Source organism: Haemorhous mexicanus, chromosome 3 (assembly GCF_027477595.1).
Source record: "Haemorhous mexicanus isolate bHaeMex1 chromosome 3, bHaeMex1.pri, whole genome shotgun sequence".
NCBI classification, from domain to species: domain Eukaryota; kingdom Metazoa; phylum Chordata; class Aves; order Passeriformes; family Fringillidae; genus Haemorhous; species Haemorhous mexicanus.
The window spans coordinates 74,254,775-74,278,367 of NC_082343.1; positions in this window are offsets into that span (position 1 = coordinate 74,254,775).

Sequence of the window (23,593 nt, forward strand, 5' to 3'; positions counted from 1 at the left end):
GTTTTTAGCCTAACGCATGCTATTAGTTTCTAGGAGTTTTGGAGTTTTTTTTCCTTGCTGTGAGGTGTTCAGACTTTCCCTGTGAAATACTATTTTGTTCAAAATCTGGTACTTGTAGCTTTCACATGCTAGATTATATGGTTCATGAGTTCTGCCACGTGAGTTTTTCTTCATAGTGTGCCGTAGCTCATGGTGAGCTTCACAGATCTTGAACAGCTCTGCCTTTGATGGATGTTAGTACATTTTCTCAGTGGCTGCCTTTTATTAGTTTCAAAAGATAACAGTCTATGTAGCCACACACTCAGGTGTTTATGTGTGTGAAGGGCACCAGGAGGAAAAATGTCAAATCTCCTGCTCTTTGCCAGATTTTGCCCTTCAGAATATTTACATCTGCTTGGTATAGTATTTAACATAATAGTGAAGCTGTAGGAAGTCAGAAGTGCCTCCCTGATATAGAGACAGGAACTGCTGAGATTGAGATCGTTCATATTTCTGAACTTCCAAGTCCCTCTCTGCTAAAAAGTATTTAAGCAATATTCAACCCCAGAGAGTTTTCAGATTAGTAATTTTAAAGAAAATTACCGCTTAGTCCAATGGAAATTCTGAATTCTTTTGTTATGCCCAAACATATGTTGTTTTGGATACTGGAGGAGCCCTTTCAGCCAGCTGAACTGTTTGCTGCATACATCTGTTTCTAGATCAGCCCAAAGTGGGAGTACCATAAGGGTGTGGTTCTTGAGACTGAAGCCATTTAATCTACATAGAAGCCATTTAATGTGTACAAGAGCATTGCTGCATATTCTTGAGCACCATCTGCTGGCATCTTCTTATCTAACCAGTATTTGCATAATTGGAAGCATCTCTCTTTACAGAATGTTCCTGAAAGAGGCATGAGCTGAAGCCCTCAGGAAAATAAAGTCTGTTTCTTATGCATGCTTGGAAAGAGGCCATGTAGAAAAGGTCTGGAAATGGCTTTGGAAAAGACTAGCAAGATATTGCTAGTCTATGAAAATGCCCTAAATGTAGCATAAAGATTTGTACTGTGATGGGCAAAGCCTGGAGTAAGGATTTTGGCATTGCCCATCTCTTTTTATTCTGCAGCATGTGTGATACCAACCACCATCTTTTGCCAAAGTGGTCCCAAGCCAAGGAAAGGGACCGTAAGGGGTTTTCTATTAGTTATTCATCAGTCAAGATGCCAGATTTGTTTAAGGACCTCCTGAGAAACTTTCAGAGGAATGTGAGGAGAAGGGCAGTAGCTGTGAAGGAAGGAATGTTAACATTAATCTATTCTGGCTCTTTGATGAATGCATACTCAATATCCACATGTCCTCTTTCAAGACCTAGAAACTCAGTACAGTCTCCAATACACATCTAAAGAGGTTGTCCGTCGTATAGCCCATAATAAAACATTTAAACATAGGCAAATTAGCTTTAAAGTACTTATCCCGGGTGCAGATACCTGTGCAGACACCTGTGAAGTCTTCAAAACCCTTCCAATAATTTGGCTGTTTAGCCTCAGCAGCTAGCAATGTTGACTAGTGCCTGTGTGGCCCACCAGTGACTCTGGTTTAGTCTCATTTTGTGAATGTGGTAGTCATACAACAAAATAACAAAAAAACCTTATTTCTATATTACAGAAAACTAAGCTGCTGCTATATATTTATGCATTTTTATTATTTTAACATCTTTAATGTCTCAAAATGTTATTCTGAATCTTGTGGTGGCATAAGGACTCTTTTGTGGCACCTGCTGTATTTTGTACTTAGGATTTCTGGCAATGAAAGAAAAACAAAGAAGGAAACACAACATAGTGAATGCTGTTTCCTGCAGAGAGCCTTATTTTTACTGAGGTTCCCTAGAGTTCAGTGAAGTGCCAGACATTTCTTCAACCTGTTCTATCCCTTGGTAGCTTTTTACACAGGTACAAAATGCAATGGTTAGAATTTTCAAAGGTAACAAGGACTACAAGGTCTGAAGCAATCATAACTCAAAAATATTTTTTCAGACTTCTCTGGAGAAGTTAATTTCTGGGAGAATAGATGTTAACGAGGAAAAATATTACATAGTCACTATGCAAAATACCAAACCACTAACAATGATTTTAGACCCACGATTCTTTTTGATGCAACTCCTTATTTCACCTTCAAGGGGCGCCTACCTCTTTTCAGGAGTTCAGTGCTTTTCCTAGAAGCAGGATGAGTACTGACATTCAATACCATGGGGTATTCAAATGATAATGTAACTCTATTCAGATCCATTAAAAAAGAATATTTATTGAACTAAAAGAATAGTCAAAAATATGTACCATATTCTTATTTATACAGCTATGGCATATGCAAGTTTAGATGCCTCTTACAAGATGTGCACTTGCGCTTTTTTATCAGTCTGATGCAGCTAGACTTAGCAATACATTTTCCATTTACAGGGAGGATGGAATAACCCATTATATCTAGGTTTTTTAACTTTAGCTTTAACAAAAAATGCTTTAAACTCCCCAACATTAATAAGTTAGTGCACTCAGAATACTGCATGGTCTATCAGAAAAAAAATTACAACTGAAATTTAGCCCAATTCTCATCTCCAAATTCTGCATATTTTTTTCAGTCAATTGCGTTACTTTCCAGTGTAACATGTCACTGTAAGGGACTGTGGCAGTCCAACTAGTGATTAAGTTTGAGCTAAACCTTTAATTTGAATTCAAATCCTTCACACAGCTCTCAGGTTTTGTATCTTTTTCAGTGAATAATATTTTCCTCAGTTCTGAGAGGAAAGTACTTCTACATTGCTACTTCTGTGTATGGAGAAGTGTGGAAGGATACAAGCAGCATCAGTATTGTTTATAGTCATTATCACTGGTAAGTAAGGAATATTAAGCTCTGAGATCTTTAGCCTTCAGATAAAACTGCTTTCACAAACCAATTTATTTATAATGTCTTGTGTTGGGAGCTCTATGGAGAGATGGAAGAGATGTTAGTGTAATAAAATAAGAAAGGAAGGTAGATTAATGGTCTTGTTACTCCTGAACTTCTCAGTTGTACTATGCATTTATTGTCTTCACTCATTTTTTCTAACCAGTGTAGAACTGTGGAGTACTGTGTCTTTGTACCAATTTTCTTGTTGCTGAATGTGCACCAACAGTTTGTTGCAAAAGCAATTTTCTCTTTCTTAAATGGTATTGAGGGATGATAACTGTCTATGTGAATATCACTAACCTTTGTGCATGCAACACAAAGTTTACATTCAAGACTTAAGAAAGTGCATTGAATTAATGAGCTTAAAACCAAACTAACTAAACAAAAAACAGAGGTAAAAGAACAATCAGATTTCCATCAAACAGTTGCCATTAATTAGTTGTGAGACAAAACTAATATTAACTCATCAGAATGGTGGCTTTTTGCAAATGCCAGATGAGGACTGTGTTCCATATGACTTCCTCTTAAGCAGATAAAATAGAGGTTAAGCTGGACTCAGGGAGACCAGGCCCTGTGCTGACCCAAGGCCACTGGCATATAGGTGCCCCATAAGACTGCTCAGACCAGGACATTTCACAGGTAAACCAATTGGTCCAGAAACTGCTTTTTCTTCTTATCTGAAGAGTATGGCTTGTAACCTTATGTCAACTTCAAAGACATTTTGTCAGCACAGTGCAGCTTCTCTGCTGCCATTTAAGGTAAGGCAGTAAAAGTTTTTCCTGACTTGACAATTCTCAGACTTAGCAACCTCCCAGTTTTCTCTCATTAGAGGGGAGATCTAGAAAGGCTGAATGTTTTCTTGCCAGTATAAAAGCTGCCTCCATTATTGCAAACAATAGACAGTTAAAGAAAATTAAGCAACCTAATGCTATACACACACACAAAAAAAAAAAAAGCGCAAAGAAGAAAAAGACATTAAAACCTAGGACATTGCGGCAACTAATACTGCTGAATATTGCCAGCACTATAAAGCAAGTCTTAAAGCAGTTAAAAGTTAAATTACATAACTCAAGACTGCTGTGGCCTGATTGAAAACGATTGGAATTAATGAGTAGGCTCATGTTGTGTGCCTGCATTATGGGAGGCAAAGACCAGACTGGAACACAGGCTTATATTGTTTAAACTTGTTGTACATTTTTCTGCTCACACAACTGACTATTCCCCTCAGCTGTGTCCAAAACCAGATCCATATGACCAAAAAGACAGTCTTTAAGCCAGGTGCCATAGACTAGTTTTGTCCACCTCAGCCAGCAGTTAGTCCAAGGGTAATCCCTTGATTCCATCTGGTGCCCTGTGTGATCCTAAAGCATAATTTTAAACTTGTGAGGTATTTTGGCTGATTGTTATTCAGATCAAAGTGTGCCAAATATGTGAGTGCAGCTATGTCTTCACCTCACGAGAGGGACTGTGCACGCTGCATTCACTGAGTGGTGGCAAAGTGACAGCAGGCAACCTCTTGCTGCACCTGTGAAACAGTATCAGTTTTAGCAGGACATTGACATGCCAGCAGAGCAGGTCAGCACAAGACCTGGTCCACCTAAGTTCTTCCTTATCTCTGTACTAAATGCTGAAGTGGTACTAATATGGTATGAAGATTTCATTTTGGCACCTGCACAATATCATGTTTCTGGATTGGCTTATATTGTTTTTTTATGAGTAGCTGGTGTGGGAGGTGGCCTGGGAATTGGGGACACTGTGGAGCCAAAGGAGGGTAGCTGCTGTGGGGTGGCAGGTGTACCTTAGTTTCTAGAGAATGGTGTGGAGATGCCAACCCCTGTGCTGGTGGAGCTCCCAAGTGACTTGCAAAGAGGGAAAGAGCATCCCAGAGCCTAAAGTAAGCTTGGTTGGTGAGATACAGGGCTAGGAATGGGGAGGAGACAGATACCTGTCCACATCCATGATACTTAAAACCTGCCACTTTTCTAAGTCCTTCTTGGTCTTTCCTGGTCCCTATCCTGAAGTCCTAGGCCTGGTGCTCACCTGTCTCAATACCTCCCTTTTTCTCCCTCAATACTACTGCCATATCAAATCAAATTTTGCTACCCTTCTTCCTCCAGACACCCTAAAAAGAACGAAATTACTTTCTTTCTTGTTAGTTTTGGAATAAAATTAATCTCTACATATTCTGCTGAAGAGTGCTGAGTGGCTCTGAAAATAAATCCCTGTCTACCTTATGGCTAAGCACAAAGACACTTGTAATCAGGGTGTAGGTATGGTAGAGCTTGGACAGAGGGAGATTTGGGCTGGCAAAATAAGAAGGTTCTTATCATGACAACAGCCTGTTTCTGTGTCCTGATCTGTCAGATCAGGGTCTTATCACTGAACCTCATCTTGAACCTGAATGGCAAATTCTCGTCCCAAACAAACCCTGCTGAGAACAGGCTGATCTCTGACCCTTTCCCCAGATAATATATTCTGTATTCCAGTAAAAGCAAGTTGCAAGTGTCTGTGATATGTTCCAGGAAATCAATGTTTTTTTGAGGAGGTAAACTAACTTTTCTAGGTCCTCTGCCCTCATCTGGAGTTGGAAAAGACCTCAAAGATCATTGAGTCTGACATCCCACACTGTCAAGTCCACCACTGAAACTTGTCTCTAATGCCAAATCTATGTTTCTAAATACCTCCAGGTATAGTGGCTCAACTAGTATCCCTGGGCAGCCCCTTCCAATGCTTGAAAACCTTTTCAGTGAAGAAACTTTTCCTAAAAATGTGTGACCACACTCCTCTTCTGCTCTCCCACAGCCCTGCTGGGTGCTGGCATACTTTATGGAACTCCTCTCACATTGTTGGGGAGGCAGGGAGGAGTAACAAAGCCCCCTCAGGTGCAGTGAGGCACTTTTCCATTGATACTATCTTTGTCCAGTGCTTCATTTTAAAATTCATTGTGGACTGATCAGGGAGCACATTTCATGACTTAATGGGTGACATTATTTGCTTCTGAGTTTAACAGTTCTCTAAAGCCACCAGTGCCCTTTAGGCTACAAATGGAATGTTGCTGGCAGATTTGTTTCATTGGGTGCCTTTAGAAATCCTCCCTCCAGCCCCAACAATAACTTACTAAGTGAGAGGGATGGGAACTGTGTTTATGCTGCAGATGGTTACTACAAAACCTTCCCATCAAAGATACATTGCCATGGAAATCCAGGATTTAGTGGGTCATTGGTACTAAGGTAACCATCAGAAAATGCTACAGTTTGGCATGACAAAAGTATCCTCAATCTATGAAGCTTAATCTTGCATGCAGTGATTCATAGGCACACCATGAAAAAAAAAAGTGGCTCTGCAACAGTGAAGTAAATTTAAGGCTGCTGCAAAGGGGGCAAGAATAATCTCAGTGGATGAGAGAAGAGCAATGTGCTTGTATCAAGGAAAATTCAGGCTGGATTTGAGAAAAACCTTTTAAATGGTAGAAGTAGTGAAGCACTGCAATGGATTTTCTGGGGTGGATATGGGTCTGCAGAGCTGGAAATCTTTAAGAACTGATGAGACAAAAATATATGGGATGGGACATCAGTGAAGCTGATCTTGCCATGGCATAGGGCAAGCTAGCTGATCCCCTGAATTTCCTTTAGATTATTTTTATCTATAAGTGTAGTTTTTATTGCATAGCTCTTGACATTTTATGCTTTGCTTGTAGTACTGCATTCTGGAAACAAGGGCTGTAGCTGTCACTTCACACTGTGATTCTGAAGATGAATTCTAAAATGCGGCTAATCAAAAAGAAATAAAGTAAGTCCAAAGGAAGAAACAGAGAGATTTCGAGCCATGCCTGTGTTTGTGAATACTTTTTATTGACAAAACTAGAGAAGTCCAAAATATAGGGTAGAGGAACTTCTCTCTGGTGAGTGTTAAATACTGTCATGAAACTTGCATTCCAGTAAGAATTAAATTTTGCTAGAGGCAGAGATTTTTAAGGGCTTCACACTGCCTGAAAAACATGGAGGCTGTTGTCTATGCATATTTATTTTCCCTTTCACCAGGAAAACACTTTTACAGTCATTACAGCAGTGCTTTAGAGAGTTTAATATAATTGAGATGCTGTAGGCAGGGGGAAAAAATTGTGTTTTGGAGGTGGAGCTCCCAAAGGAAACTGAATTCTGGCTCCAGCTACATTTTCTTGCTAGAATCCTGCTTTTTAGATAAATGTCAGACAAGAGTTTGAAGCTGAAAATAGAAGCAGATGATGAAAATAATTCTAAACGCTAAAGCAAGATACAGAAACAGTAGAATAGGAAAGTGGTCCTGGGTGGAGCTAATAAATCAATGTCTGACAGCCAGTCACATTGGAGTGTACAAATTATATGCTTTTATCCAGGGAGATTTTTTTGAGCAAGACTGAGGTTTTAATGTGATTGCCTTCTTGTGACAATTAGAAGGAACTGCATTATTCGTTGCAGGGAGAGGGCACTGAGCAAAGGTCACTGAGAGCTCAGTCTTCCACACTGCACTTGAATCACCTTTGGTAGCAAATTGTATGCTCCATTTTAAACAAGAAAATAGAGGCAAATCACAATAGCTGAGAAAGAATGGAAGCATGCACAGGCTCTTCTGAGTGTAGATGAACACTGAATGTCATGCTACGAGAATGGCTAAAAGACAGTAAGAAATAAAAATGACATGTCCTATTTACATTTCTTTGTGTATTTTAGAATACAGTTGTTCTATTCTTATGTTATTGTTGAAATACAGTGATATTTAAGTCACAGGAATAAAACAACACAAGAAATGCAACCCCTCCTTCCCCTATACCCTTCATTTCAGCGATTAAAGTAGTGTGGATACTTTGATGTTTTAAATTCTAATTCCTTTGTTGTGATTTTTATGGTTGCTTTGAAGGTTACTTTGTTGCTTTTTTTGTATTTTCTTTCCTAATAGTTTTATCAAGAGATGCTTCCATTACAGCTAAGGCACTTAAAGGAAATACATTATTTAAATGTGAAATGGAAAGAGAGAAAATGTAAGACTATGGTGCATTTATCTTTGTCATTCACAGACATAATAGAACAACTCAGAAGACAAAAAAATAAAATAATGCAGGCAACGACATACTCCCTTATCTGCTAGCCACATCCAGATGTGGTCCTTGCACCTTTAGCTAACATCAGCTTTGTTTCCAGAATACAAACAAGTAAGTGGCTTATATCTATGTATTATGAAGGGGAAAAAAGCAAGGCACTGATTTAAAAAAATGGCTGAACAAACCTACTGCTTCTGACAGTCAAAAAGGGTCTTTCTTTCTAACTGCTTCCATGCATTTTTACTATGCCAACCATTCTCAACCCAATGCATTTTATTATAATAATAATTGTTCTTTATTGCAGTAACATGTAAGGATTCCAAATAGGGTTCAAGACCCTATTATTCTAGGTACCATCCATGTGCATAATAAAACCATCTCTGCTGTAAAGAGCTTACGATCTTGACATATGACAAGGCATAACAGTAAAAGAGAACAAACAATTGCAGGGGAGGGGTGGAAAAGAAGCTATCAAGAAAGCCAATACACAGGGTGTGCTAAGTAGCAGTGTCTGAACACTAACTGATTAGCAATTGTCAAGGGCTTTGTATAATCTGTGGAAATAGTTTTTCACTGTGCCTTCTATACCACTTAGTTTCCAGTTTATAAAATGCAAATGTGGTTGTTACACCTCTTGAATAAACTGCAGGGGGGAGTGGGGAAAGGAAAGCTGGAAGGTGGAAATTATACAGGTTCTCTAAAGGGTAAGAAGTAAGGATGTGGGAGCTTGGTGCCAATCATACCTGATACCTGTACCCAAGTACATATAGGGAAATTTCACTACTTTAATCTTTAAAAAGTTTAAAGGAAAGTGGGATCACTTTTGATGTTAATACCTTTACCATACACCTATTGGAGGTATGGAAAAACAATGCATATATGCACAGTTTGTGGGTGAAGTATCTTATTTTTCCTCCTTGTTTAAGAGTTCTTAAATAGTGAACACAGCAATTTGGATGTATGGTAAGAAGAGGCTGAAATAGCTTCTTTGACTGAAATGCAGAGATCGAGATCTCAATTTTCTCTTCCTATTCTTGAATTACACAGTCATAACGCCCCTTCCCAGAACAGAATTTATATGGATTTCCTATAATACACATGGGTGCTAGCATCCTGTAAATTTTCTGCTAGTCAATTATTATGTGAGCATATAAATGAGAATGGATTACCACAGAAGATGCGAAAGTAGAAATAAAGATAGCTGCATTCTTTTTTTTTTTTGTCTCAGCAAAACCTTAAGAGAAACTGTAAGTATTGGCAGTCCCTCAGTTTAAGCTTTTAAATGTAGTGTTTCAGAAGCAATATTATTCGCTTCTTTGAAGTGAAAAAGAAGTTGTGGAAAAAAATAGGTGGTAAACAAAGTACATTAATATGCCAAGAAAAGATGTCATTTAATAATATTTCTCCAGGATGCATATAGAGAATCAATATAATATTATGAATTCCTGGCTGGTCCAGGAGAAACTGTGCTCAGTGGAGAAATTCTGTGATGCCTTTGCAAGTTGTTCACATTCATGATGGTTCAGATAGGTCCCTAAACTTTTCTGTAGTTTTCTCTTTTGCCCAAGCAGCACTGCCTGTTCCTCACTGGCACATGCACACCTTGCCATCAACAGCCCTTTGAGTGATGCTGCCAAGATGTTTTCTTGTCACGTGAAGCTGTACAGGGCTGGTAGAGGCGCTGGAGGTGCCTCACACAGACTGTCAGGTGCCTAATGCTGAACTGTGCTCAGCTGTTGGCTGTGAGGTGAGAACCCCAGGATGGGAGCTGTGACTGCCTCTTGAGGACCAGGATACTCCTGTGAGCTGCCTTGAGTGTGAGAGGATTGAAGATGCTAAAGTGCCTGCAGAGCTGAGGAGACAATGTGGCTCCCAGGGGGACATGCCTGTGGTGGTGGTAGCAGTGAACAAGGCTAATGGATCCAGTTTTTAATGGCCAGGCATGGGCTGAGCCACTTTCAGGAGAGCATTGGTTGTATTTAGGCAGTTAGTCTCCTAAGTATCCTGGAGGTGGACTTCTCCAGAGGAACATTCAGAGCAGACTCATGTACTTCCTCTCAATCTAAATTCTGTGTAGGCAGTATAAAATTACTCAGCTCTGACTCTGGGGAATGATCTCACTGAAAGTGAATCCCACAACTTGGTAATCTTGTTCTAGCATAAAGTTTTACTCTATGTTAGTATAACAGTTACAATAAAACAACGTTTGCAAGTAGCTTTTCCTTTGGATGATGAGCAGGGATATAGCTGTGTAACTATGTGTGCTGTTCATCCATTCTCCACAGGAGGATATCAGAAAATGCCCTTCTCAACTCTAGTAATTCTTGCTATCAACAAGTTTTGCCCCAGTCCAACATAGCCATCACCTCCAGAAATCAGTGATTATTGTGAAGTGCTTTTCTCCTCCCACTGAATTCCTCAGCTCTTTGGCAGCTTAATCCAGATGTCCTTTAGGTGGGTAAAATAAACTGTGATGAGTCCCACTTTGGTGCTACCTTCTTTGAAAGGATATACCAAGTAATGAGCAGAAACTCTGTGGCAAAGCATCACTCCATTAGAAGAACTTTTCTGAAAATGCTTTAGCTGGAAAACTGAAATGCCTGGTGTCTCCATCTCTCTGGCTTAATGCACTAAAGTATTTAAAATATATAAATCTTAGCTTTTGCTCTTTTCTTATATTTTCCTTCTGGGTAGATCAGGTGCTGTCTTCTTTGACATGATGGCTTTGATGTATTGTTAGAGTTGTTATTTACAGATGACATGGAGAGCCGAGGGAACCAAATCCAGCTGAGCACTGCACTAGGCAGTGGCTTGTCTGAGAAGTAGGTACTGCAATGGTGACTCTAGCTACCATTTTCTCAGATTTAACCTTTCATACACAACTGTTTTGCTTATGAATTTAAAGTTGCTCTGATTTGTTTTCTGTATCAAACACACACACACACACACACACACACACGTGTACACAGATATGTACATATAATCTGTATATGTGCATACACATGTGTTCTTGCCCTGAATCTGTGAAACAACCAAATATCCTTTTCCTACTCAGCTGAATTGTGTTCCACTGTTTGCCACCATTTTACAAGGTGGATTTTAAGAATTTAGCAGAAAAAATAAAACCCAGAGGGGAAAAAGCTAGCTTTCAATCCAGTCAGTGTCAATTAAAAGGGAGCCTCAGATGCAAATGCCACATCAGCACCAATTTTGTCACTAGGAACTTTAAGATCAGAAGCAATTACCTTCAATAGCACCTTGTTTTTATGTGTCTACCCTTCATAGCCTTGGCTAGTAGCTCGGCCTACACCATAATTTACACTGACATCTAATTTCAGTGGATCTGCAAGCAATCTAACTGAAGATGGAGATACTGAGAGAGAGGAGTCCTGCTTTATCACTGCAGACATAAAGATTCATTATTTTTTGCCAATTCAGAAAGTGAGACTTATGGGAATGAAGCTTTTTTTCATGTGCGTATGCGCCTGTTTTGCATATCTCATTACTTGAATTATTTCCTGGTTTAGGCAAATGATTGCTGCCTTTAACTAGATGATTAAACACTCTAACAGCTCACAAAGGAAAAAAAAAAATACCAGCCAAGTGCTACTAGCATTCAGTAGATTTACCATTTCAAGTGTCTCTGTAAAATGAGAGCAAAAGAAAAAGAGTGCATTCATTGCTAATCATATTCTTTGAAGTATAGTAGAGACCTGGAAATTTTATATTGTGCACGAAAGTAACAGTATTAGACTAAGATTATTTTAAGAAACACTTTTATCATTTTCTAACTGACAGAGAGGGCAAGCCTGCCAGCCATGCAGGTTGATGTTTCCTTGTGAAACAATGAAAGAACCCCACAATGATGTGATTAATGACTTGCATCCATTTTCTCTGATCCTCAAACTTGAATATAGAAAGCAGAGCTGATCTCTATGCTATTATCCAACCCTCTATTCAGACCAGGCTAATACCAGCACAACTTCTTTTGTGACGCTTGTTCCCCAAGCCAAGAAATTTGCATATCACAGAGAATAATGTTATGTAACCCAGTTGTTGATTTTGATGGTGCAAAGAACTGTCAGGGTTGTTTTTGTCACAAAGAGTGTGGTTTTAAAGTAGGTGTTAAAAACCATCTATTCTTGCTTGTTATTTTACATGATGCAAAACTTCTCATTGTTGTAAATGCATAATTAGTAAGAGAAATTCTTGTGAGTTGTGTGTCAGTATTTTTAATTAGTGTTATACAGATGGTGAAACAAGGCAGTTGTTACTAAAGGCAACTCTTGCTTCTCTGCTTGAAAATGCAATTGCCCTTACAGCTCTCTTTCATAGAATGCTTTGAGACTGTTGTAGGTCACTTTCTTGCAAACTCTTGAAGAACAGTTGTAAATGCCATAAATCAAAAGTTTAGGCGACTTATGCTTTTGGTTCATGTTCTGAAGGTCTGCCAGAGAAAGTGACCCGTTTCAAATTGGACCAAAAGACAAAGAGCCTGAACACAGAAGGACACTCGAGTCTGACAAGCATTGCATAAGGATCGTGGTGCTGAGGGCAGTGTACTTGCTCAGCACATGACTTGCCACTTTTGTCCACTTGCACAAAATGATCACCATAATGGGAGGGAATAAGGAAGAAAAAAACCTACTGTGAAGAGGGAGTAGAAACATGGGAGGGAGAAGTTCTTACTGATGCCTGTAGTAAAAGTATTGGCTGCAGGTTCTTAAAATATAAACCAAACTGATGAAGGAATAAAAAAAGGACAGTTTTACTGCTTTAGTTTCTTGCCATTTTTCCATGATGGGAATGCAGGTTTTCTAATACATAACCTGTGGTACAGAAGTTATAGCAAACAAACAAATAAATACCAGTGCTGATGAATATACAAAATTGACTCAGTCAGATTCCTGAGCTTATAGTACTTAATCTTCTACTGTAACACAGCTGAATTGGCAGAAGTGGAAATGCATTTGGAAAGTTCAAGCATTTTTAATCCTGCTGCATAAATTGAACTATTAATTCTAAATTACAGGCAAAAAGCACTGTTTTTTCTGAAGCAACTTTAGCACTTTCTCTACAGAAAACATTCCACCTAGTGTCATATAAGTGGCCCTAATTAGTTTAGTCAAAGGAGTAATAAAATTAACTTAAACACCAACAGATGCCCACACAAAGGGCATTTGGAACCAAAATAATTTTGATCTTTCAAGATGCCTTTTGTTACTCTAGGTATTATGCTGTTTGCAGGGAAAATCCTATAAGTATGGAAACATAAATGGCATCAGGCCTAACTGCACTTTTCCTATGTACAGACCAAAGCCATTTTGCCTTCCTGGAGGGCTAGGGAGTCAATCACCACGTCTGACTCACGGGGATGGCTTGCACCTGGAGAGCAGGCAAAATTCATTCCTCCCCTGCCCTGCAGCTCCACAGTGCCCACACAGGGCACCCATGTTCCAAATGGTCTCACTCCCCTCATCAGGCTTCATTAACCAGGTCCAAATGCTCCAGTCTTTCTGTAGTAGAAGCTTCTTCTAGATACGAGGCAGCCTTCTCAGAGCTGAAGCTATTGAGGCAGAACAGAGACCGATGACCATTTCACCTTCCCTGATTGATTTTCTCAGCAGTTACAGAAATGAAGGTCCTGAGAGCTCTGAAGGATAGCAAGGTCTTTACATCATTCTTTGGTGAACCGTCAGTCTTTCCCTTTGCTTTTTAGCTCTCCATTGACTTCTAATAACCTTTCTGAGACACCAATTTATTCCATTAGAACAGGAACTTTCCACATGAGAGTTTCACAGTACTTGGGGTACAAGTTAAAATACGTTTATACTACTGATTTCAGAGGACATAGACATAGAGGAAATCTTCCTGAGCTTTCCGGACAACCAGACTTAATCTACTTCCAGAAATACTTCCTGTTCAAGATTTTGAAACTGGAAGCTTCATTACAAATGTAATTTTGTGCATATTTTTAACATCATTTAAGGTAGCTGTGATAACTTCTTTCAATAACATTTTGCGTGATTAGCTCTCTTCAGTGCTGACACAAAGATGACCCATCATTTCTGCCTTCAAAACTTTTTGTTAAAGAAAACTCATCAAAGGCAATATGCAGAAACATCTGGGCCTTTTAAATTTTTTTTTCTTGATGTAAGTCTAGATATCTTTTATTCACTACATTAATAAAATGAAATTTTCATCTGAATGTAAATCTGATGCAGAGGTTTTAGAAAAATCTGGCATGAGACCAGTATTTCCTTAAAATAAATTTTGGTATAAACTAGTTCTACTTTATCTGCACTATTGCTTCATATTTCTATTCTTTACTCTCTGTCACACTGCTAATGTACAGTGCAACTACACTGCCTTATGTTTATTTATGGTTTTCTGAAGAAAGCCTCTACCTGCTTCCCATCAGGATTGCTATTGCTCTATTTTTCTTTTATAGCTGGTACAGCAGTTTAATGTCCTGTACTATTCTCCACTTTGTTGTCCAGGCTTTTTGCATTAATCTAGGAGCATTATTTTTCTCAGAAATCATCCTATTTCCAACATGAATTGAATTCAGTAACTTCCATAACCTGCACTGAGTTATACACCACTCATTTATTTTTTTATTACTGCTTGTTTTTTTTTTTTTTTTTTTTTTTTTTTTTTTTTTTTGTGTGTGTGTGTGTGTGTGTGTGTGTGTGTGTGTATCTTTCATTTTTTGGGGGGGATTTTTTCATCCTCCTGTCTTCTGTGCCTTCTTATCCATTACCTAAGTCTTGTTTACCTGGCTTTTCTTGTCTCTGTGTATTGAAAACAGATGTAAATTATGTTCCAATGACGTTCTTAATTTCCATGTTTACCTTCCTACACTTAGGTTGTAGAAACTCAGTGCTCCAAGTATTTAATAGAAGTCAGTCTGATTAGAGGGTGCAGAGACACTTTTTCTGTTGCAAAGCTCCTGATAGACCTTTAGGACCCAGATCCTTCAGGGACTTATGCAATGTTGAGCGCCCAAAGCCCTCTGGCAGTGATTCCCATTGTTTAGCCACTTCCTAATGTTGGTCTGTGAATAAGATATTCCATACAGCTTTACATCACCATACAATCTTTAGCATTACCTTGATGGAAGAGGCAGTAGTCTGGTTTTAGTAATCATCAAATGTGAGAAATGTCTCACTTGCCAGTTGCCCGTGTTTACTCCGTGTTACCCCATAGTCAAGAAATGGTAAGATACAATAAATAAGTATGAAATACAAATATAATTAGTTGGTTCCTATATTTAGAGAAAGAACTACATACATAAAAGAAAATCTGTATGTTAGATAATTTCTAAAAGGTTTCTTTATTTGATCAAACAAGCTGTCAAAATGCTTAGATGGACTTGCACATACAATGTTTTATTACTCAAATTATTTCTCTATCAATATGATGTTCACCAAAGAAAGACCTTATTTTGAAGATATATATTACCTGATGTGCCATCAATTCCCCATGAGTTTCTCTTTAGATTCAGACATTCAGACTGTAAATTCATATATGGAGAATTCATGTGAACTCTAACTTGGCTTGGATTCTTGTCTGAATAAAATGCTGAAAATGATTTATTGAGCTAAGTAATTAAAAAGATTTATGCTCTTTGGCTATAATTTCTAAAGCCACTGATTATCTACGTTTTAGGCTGACTATCCTAGTTCATAACTAACCACAAATATCCAAATCACTAGGAAAATGCTCCTTTCCCCTGAAGGGGAATCAACAGGCAAATAAATGTCCATCATTATCATCATATTCCTCCTCCTCATCATCATGTCCCCAAATTTTATTTCTAACAAACTTCATAGTTCTCCTTACTCCTTTTCTGCTTATTCCTATCTTTTTCTAGAAAATTACAGTACCTAAAACCACTTCTGACCTCACTTCTTTTAATATCCAGCCTATTATTCTTTTAATATCCACCCTAAAAATATTGTTGAAATATTTTGTTCAGAAGGGATGTTTGTAGCTCATTTAATCCTGCTCAAAGTAAACTCAGTTTCAAAACTTGATGAGAACCAATTTGAAGCAATAGTGAAAATTTCCAAGCACGTAGATCTGGAAAAGTATCTGGGAACTTGTTCCAGATCTAGGTCCCTCTCACCATGATCATGCTACACGGGGTCACAGTTTGAAGAGAAGTTGGATTCTGCCTTTGCAGCTCATTTATGGATAGTTGAAGGCAGAAACCTGAATTACCTCCTTCTCCCACCCCATCATTGCTTTCTTTTCTCCAGGCTGAACAAATAACTTCCTTTTGGTCTCTGCATGTCATGTGCTGTAGTCTTTCTGGTGACCTGTCGGGAGGATCCAGATCTGGAGGCTGTTTTGGATGGATCTTCACAAGAGCAAAACAAAAGGAGACAGCCACTCTCACAACTCCTGGACACTTTTGCTGCCCAGAATGCTGTTATTCTTTACTGCCCAGAATGCTGTTATTCTTTACTGCCATTAGGGTGCACTGCTGCCCCGTGCTCCATTTTCTGTCCACCATGCCCTTTGGCAGAGCTGATTTCTAACCGGCCACCTCCAGCTTGGGGTTAATGTCTTCCCAGGCTCAGGACTCTGCCTTTGCCTTTGCTTTCCTTCACCTTCATGGGTCAGGTCTTCATCCATCTGTCAAAGTCCCCTGCCACCCCTCCAGTGTATCAGCTGCTCCCCTCTGTTTGGTGTTGCTCATAACCAGGTGGTCCAATCCCAAATGTATTTGGTAGTATCAGTTCTTGTACTGAGCAATGAGGAGAGTCAGTTTTAATCACATGCCTGTTGGAATCTGAGCTGTTGACTGCAATACTTCAAGTGCAATGGTCCAGCCAATTTTTCCCTCTCCTTGAAGTTTGCCCTTCCTGTCCGCACCCATTCAGCATGCCTATGAGAGTGCTGTGGGAGGCTGCGTCCAAGGCCTTGCTAAAGTCAAGGTAAATGACACAGACCACTTTCCCTTTGTCTGCAGAGCCAGTCATTTCTTCATGGAAGGCAATCAAGATTAATTAGGATAATTAAGGATAATTATAGATAAAGGATAATTATAGAATTTCTCCTACCTTCTATCAACTTCAGAGCCACATTTTATATCCTTACTTTTGTGGCTACAGTGCTATTCCAGATTCTCTGTCTGCACTGGTGACAGACTTATTAATTTCTCCTTCTAATTAGTCCCTAGTTGCATAGATTTGACTCCCTTCATGAATCTCAGGTAGTCTTTTCCTGCTTCATCACTTCTTTTCCCTTGAAAGCTGTGTATATCACCCACATTCCTCTTTGGGCTTCAGTCTTTAACTATATCTGTCTCCTGTTCTTCTCTTGAGAGCCCAGTCATTTCATTAGTGGTGCTGCAGCTTCTGCTGGGCTTTTCATTATACTTCAGAGCTTCAAAGCTCTTTATATAGAAATACATTCATAACTTGGTTGTATTTACCCTTGAGTGGATTACTGGCACAAATATTGCTATCTGTGAACTTGGCATGGGGCTATGCACTAGCTTAATCATAGCTATTAGATATTTCAAAAATATACTTTGATTTACACCGAGTAGAATGTGCTTTACATAGCTTACTGATAGATAGGCAAATGTTTAAAATTTGCGCACAAATTTAATATGCAAAAGTTGGGACTGCACACAAGCTGAAATGCTGTATAGATTTGCAGTAGGATAAATGCATATCTACATCTGCAATTTCAGTTGGTGGATGCACAGTTTATATGCAAAAGCTGCAGATGTGGCCTTTAAATGAAAATAGTAACCTGCTGTATATCTTGGAGTTTTGGCAGGCTTTGATTTGCACCTAGGTAATTGTCTTATACTGCAGACCTGAAGGATCATTTATAAAGCTTTTAGATGGTGACCACAGCAGTATTTAGGTGTAAAAGAGATCATTGTAGTAAATTAATCTTGTCTAAAAAACGGCAGAAGAAAATTTGTATGGCGTTCAGTTAAAAGCACAATGACTTTATAATTTTTCTTGACTCAGAATTTTGGCTGTAACTCTTCCAGCTCACACAGCTGCAAAAAAAAAAAAAAAAAAAAAAAAAAAAAAAAAAAGATACATGCTCCCCTAGCACTCTATTTCTTATCCAGAACCAAGAAATTATGTTTTAGAAGAAACCATTTAAAGGATGACCAATTTCAGTGCAAGCAGCTAGGCCTCCAGCAGTTTAGCATGGCTGTTGCTGCAGTGACTTGTGCAGGTGTGGATGGTTGCTGCAGTGTGCCTCCCAGCGTTTCCTATAATTCCGTGCTGGAAACCACATCACTTGCTGCCTGCTGTGTTCCATACTGTACTCCAGTGCTTACTGCCATAATGGACATATTATGCTCACCAAAACAGTATGCCTGGGGAGATAGGTAGACACTTCTCTCTGTGTGCCTGCAAACGCAAACTGTTCAGACTTATGTGGTTTTATCTACTCAAGAATGCATAATTGAGAGAAGTAAAGAGATTTTGATTGATATATAAAAATATACTTTAATACATCTTGACATCATGGCATATACAGCATTCTCATTGCCCAGTATATAACTTTTGAAATAGATACTTTGTTTTTTCCTGACTGATGACTTATTTCAGCAAAATGGTCTTTTCCCCTATGTAAGTGGATTATGATAAATGGGTAGAAAGTACTGCACTTACCTCATGAGTTACTTTTCAAGTAACTTGGTACCCCCATTGAGCATCCTTGTTCTTGGAGCTGACAGCATCTGAAGAGTGGGTGGCAGAGATCCTTCTGTGGGTACCTATCACTTCATTTTCTCTACTTAAGACAGTGTCTGTGGGACCAAAGTATTCATGTCTGTACTGGGAGAGAGGCGTTCTAGTACCTGCTGTCTATGTGTATCTGGCAGAGCTGTTGCATTGCAGCCTCACTCTAAATGATTCCCATGCAGGGCCAGAACTGACATCCACCCATCCCCCAGAATGCCAAAGCCAGACATGCAATAAATGAAACAGACTGCAAACAGCTAAAAGACAGCTAACTACAGCTAAAAGGAAGAAAGGTTCTTATGGAAGTGCTGCCAAGATGAAACTCCACAAGGTATAATGGAATGCAAATAGTTTCCTGTATTTCAAAGGACACATTAAGCACAGTTTGGAAAGGAATCCTAAAATTAAAGAATTCTAGCAGACCAATTGTATAAAGACCTTAAATTAGTGCTTTTTCCATACACACAATCCTGCCTTCTTTTTTAATCAGATTAAATACAACTTTTTTTCCCTAACAAGACTCCTCTTTTTGGTCTAAAATTGAACTTTTACATCCCTAAATAATCAAATTCAATTTTCTCACCTCGTTTTTCACTTTCTCCTGTGCTTTTGCACCAAAGAAAGACTGAATTATAGGTTTCCATTTTATTTATTTTTTAAAGAAAAAACTCATACTGGAACAGGATTAGTCAGAGCAAGAATGTTAGTAAGAACAAAATGGTTTGTTCAAAGTTATGAGGATCTCAATGCAGGGTTATATAATGGGAAATGCTGAACAAGTTTAACAGTAGATTTGTTTCCAGTATTGCTTGGTGCATCTAGTTAGAACTAGGAGAGGAAGAGAAATAGCTGAAAACACAATCAATCAAACTTAAACAGTGTCAGTCTTACACTTTCAACACACCATCCCCACTTTTCTTGTCACTATTAACTATCACTGCTTTTTCTGCTAATGCTAGCAAATCACAGGATGCAGAATCAGAGGAAATAATGGTGTAGCTGTCCACCAAAGAAAGTGAGAAATTGGTTATTTATAAGAAATGAGAAGGCCAATCTGAAGGAATTTCAAGAGTCCTTTGACTATTAATCTGTAGCAGTATGTCATCAGTCTGAAGCTGAAATCTTTGAATGTCCAAGAGGAATAGTTTGTGTATTTCTCTGATGTTGGATAATGAGGCCGAGATCATCCAGAATATTTTGCTAGATGTATTTGAAAGATGGAGATGTAGGAACAACAACATTGTGTGTACATGTGACTATTCTGAAACTAACCAAATCTGTATTTTAACATGTTGGCATAAACTGTGGATCTTACCAAAAGTGGAAAACAGAAGGGTGAGAAGGAAACAGTGCAAGAAACGGTGAAAATGTTGTCAAACACATGAAAAGAAAACATGTCATTGATGTAACCAGATACAAGAAAAGAATTTTTTTTTCCATAACAGAATTTTGTGTAGGATCACCAAGGCCTTGTTCTCTTGTTGTAGAGACACAATTCAGGAGTAATTTAGAGCTATCTCAAATTTAGACTGAAAACTCAGGTCAGGTAGCAGTATAGAAGACAACATTTATTTTTCTTTTGGATTGTTGATTTAGTAAATGTCTTGACCAAAAATTCCACTGTAATAACACAGGAACACCAGATGAATTGAACTTTACAAATCAGTCGCAAATGGTACCTCTGTAACCTTACCAAATAAACAGCCACTTACAAATGACTGGGGGGAAATTGTGTTTTGAAAATACAGATTTTTCAAGTAAGGGCAGGGCTCATGCTGAGGACTTTGACTTCCTATTCTGATTTAAGCTAATTTCAACATGAGAGACGTTGTAGTACTGCAATGGATGGCTGCAGTCTGCTTGATTGGACCTTTGATTACTGCTTGATTTCTCAGTATTGAAGAGCTCACCCTAAAACATATTGCTTTATTACTAGGTGTCCTTCTATTGATACAGGGAAATATTTATTTATTCTAGCTATGCTATAGTTGAAATAGGATGGCAAGGTTTATGTTTTATTCACCTTTAGAAATGAAAGATACTGGAATCTGGAGGAGGAGTGACTTAGAAACCAGTTTCTCTTTCAGACAGTCTTCCTAAACAAGAGAGTAATGTTTACAGAAACAGCTACTCTGGCTTTTGCACTTCTACAAAGTGAGGAGAGAAAAAATGCTAGTTCTATTAGGTTGTGAGCAATAGGTATTACCGGGATACTTTGCAATCTTTTGGGCTTTTCTAGTTAGTAGGATTTATGCTTCCTTCTTTGCAAGATTTATGTTTCTCTTATGCTAAGAGATACCGTATTTCAGCGCTGTGAGACCTAGAATGATGTCTTACTGCAGCAATGAATCTATGCAGATGACTGTGAGAGGAGAAACATAGAGACAGTTAATTCAGTTTGAAACCTATATATAATTTTACATATCAGCCTGAATCTGAACCTATTTAATAGTATCATTTGCATTTACCATATATGTACTTTATTACGTTGGCATTTAGATTGATTTACATGACTGCAGCCACATGAACAGATTTTTTTTTAAGCTCAGGCTCCTTGTGTCTTTTTTAATACCTGTTTGCTTTGATTCTTTTTATTACAATGCTTAAGAAGTGACACTGAAAAAGAGAGAAAAAAGTCTTCAATGTACTTAGGACCTGATGTTAAATGGTAGTCAGGGACACATTCTTTCTAGCTCCATAATCCACAACAGAAAAAGATAAAATAAAAAGGATGCTACTCCAGCTGACAGAATGCATGTAAGGTTAATAAAATGGGATTGCTGATGAACTGGACCACTCCCTGGATGATGATATAGAAGGTCTCAACAAATGCCAGAGTTTTATTTATGAAACATGTTTAAGGGCCTGATGTTGGTGTTTGGCCTTTTCTGGTGAATACTCTTTAAGGATTCAAATTCTGTTGCAAGCTGATTTAAAATAGCACTGTTGTTATAAAATTAACTTCTTCATAGTATTGCTCTTGAGAATTAGGCTTAATTTGCCAAGATAAAAACGTCACAAATGTTGATGCATCATTATCTGAAGTGTAATGCACACTTAGTTTTTATGTGGAAGAACAGCTTTAAAGAGCCAATTTGAGAAGTTGGATGAAACCACACCAGTAATAAATATGGATTGTTTGCAGTTGAAATTGGTTTTAAATTGCCTCCTTCAGTTTTCTCTTTTTACAGACAAAAATGTTGCCTCTTTTAAGGAACAAACACCATGTAATATTGCTAATGAAAATATAGAGAATAAAGAGATCAAACAAAATTTCTCTTATAGGTTACTCCCTAGATATTACCCATTTAGTTTTACCTTTTTTATAAAATATTTTTAAAACTTTTTTCCAAGCACAAATGCCATTAAGTCACTAGAATATTTTGACCCATCCATCTGTTTTCATATTTCAATGGCAGTAATTCACCTGGAAAGATCATCCTCTTAACACCTTGAAGTTAATGACTTTGTAATCTGTTTACCTTGGAAAATGTGAACTATTTGAAAGGACAAGAACCCCCAAATGACCTAGATTTAATAAATCAAAATAAGGCTAAGCAGCTTTTAACCCTTATTTATCGTGGTCAAAAGTGCATCTGATCTTGTCCAAAATCTAACAAATCAAAAAATCATGACCTTAAAAGGTAATGAAGGCACTAGTTCTTAATGGAATCCCCTGGATTCTTGCAAGATGAAAATACATGGTCTTATTAAACATTTATTCTACTGTGTGCAGTCCTAATCTTTAATGCAACAGGTAGCCTGAAGACTAAAACTGAGCCAGAGACCATTTGCACCAGAGAACTATGAGCCACATTTACTGGTTTAGATTTTTTAGGCTCAGTGAATAAATGGGTACTTTCAGGCCCTCTCACTTGTAGCTCTAGTTTAATTTCTGTGCTCAGTGGGGACTTTTGTTGAGAAGAGACCACTGGTCTTCAAACGAGTTCTCAGTGCAGTTCAGAGAAACTGTGAAGACTCTGCTAGGTTCCTGATCCTATAACTAACCAAATCTTAACTGTAGCCAAAAGCATATTATTCTGTTTTTTATCTCTACAAAGAACAGAATAATATGCAAATTATTACTTCCTTCTGGAACAAATCCTAAACTCCGAACTAACACTTCTCCCAAGATCTATATTGTTTCATTGGATGAAACTCTTCCTTCTTTTTATGGTATCATCTAGTGCCAATTTAATCTTCTTTAGCTGCTGTCTTTCCAAACCATAGTTACAATACCAAACCTAGCCTAGACAGAGCTCACAGATTTTTCTTCTCTTCAGGGCAACCTTTCAATCTCCACTGGAAGAGCTTTTGCACCCAATGGGCTGTGTAGTTCTGCAGCTTCTGCTTTCTCTGATGAAACTTTCACTTACTATTCAAAAATACCAGCCCAGAGAACCAGTTCCCTGGAAAATAGAAAATAATATATGTTTTTTTTCTGGAACCAACCTTTCTCCTTCTAAAGGCAGACCTGATAACAGGAGGCATCAGTAAGAGAGTTAAGTTCCTGCACTCAGAAGTCCTTATTCTGAATTTAACTAGAATCTCCTCTATGGATCATAACAAAATACAAACTGTTTTCTTTCCTGAAATTGCCTTCTTCCTCACCCAGGGCTTTTTTGAATATTTAAACCTGGTGTTTTTAGTTGCACCTTCCTACAGCCCAAAATCTAAACCCTAATCAACCTTAAAAATAATAAAAGGCCCATTTTTTTCATTTATGAAGACTTTATTCTCTATGGGTATCATATACAGGTTCAAATAATGAAACTGTCTCTTCAAGATTTGCTGCTTTTATTAAGAGTTTTCAACTCACTAAGGAATAAATCTGTGTCCATATGCTCATGAGCTTCACAGGATCTTAAATA